Raw genomic sequence first — 202 nt, 5'->3', positions numbered from 1 at the left:
AGGAGGTGTGGGTGTAGTTGTGTCTTATGGGGACTGTTGTTGTCTCACACTCAGTTAGATAAAAATTACAGTTGAATAACCATCAAAAAACTAAAAGCACATGGACAAAAAATACACCAAGTAGTCACACAGGAACAGTAACCAAAAAAATACAAAAAGGAGAAAAGAAGAGAAAAACAAGAAAAGCTGCAATATCTGGGGA

Source organism: Orycteropus afer, unplaced genomic scaffold (genome assembly GCF_000298275.1).
Source record: "Orycteropus afer afer isolate SDZICR_OR568_19922 unplaced genomic scaffold, OryAfe1.0 scaffold00566, whole genome shotgun sequence".
NCBI lineage: Eukaryota > Metazoa > Chordata > Mammalia > Tubulidentata > Orycteropodidae > Orycteropus > Orycteropus afer.
Note: the sequence above shows the minus strand (reverse complement) of the source record.